The sequence below is a fragment of the Penaeus monodon genome, chromosome 21, assembly GCF_015228065.2.
Source record: "Penaeus monodon isolate SGIC_2016 chromosome 21, NSTDA_Pmon_1, whole genome shotgun sequence".
NCBI lineage: Eukaryota > Metazoa > Arthropoda > Malacostraca > Decapoda > Penaeidae > Penaeus > Penaeus monodon.
This window is the reverse complement of record NC_051406.1, coordinates 11,886,025-11,886,298: the sequence shown is the minus strand read 5'-3', so window position 1 is coordinate 11,886,298 and position 274 is coordinate 11,886,025.

The window sequence follows — 274 nt, the reverse complement described above, 5'->3', positions numbered from 1 at the left end:
TATTTGTTTTTTTACTTTTATTGCTATCTTAAAATCCCAAATTCTTCTTCAAAAATTTTATAAAAAATTAAAAAAAAATTTTTTTTTTTATATATATTTTAAATATATATTTATAATTTAAAAATTATAAAATTTTATATATATTAAAATAAAAAGACTGTCTTGGGGTTTTGGTCCCCATTATTGTTTTTTGGGTTTTTGTTTTTATTGCATCCTTTTGATTCGGGTTTGATTTAAAAGGTTTTGGGACCTTGCAAGGCTCTTTTCCATTTTT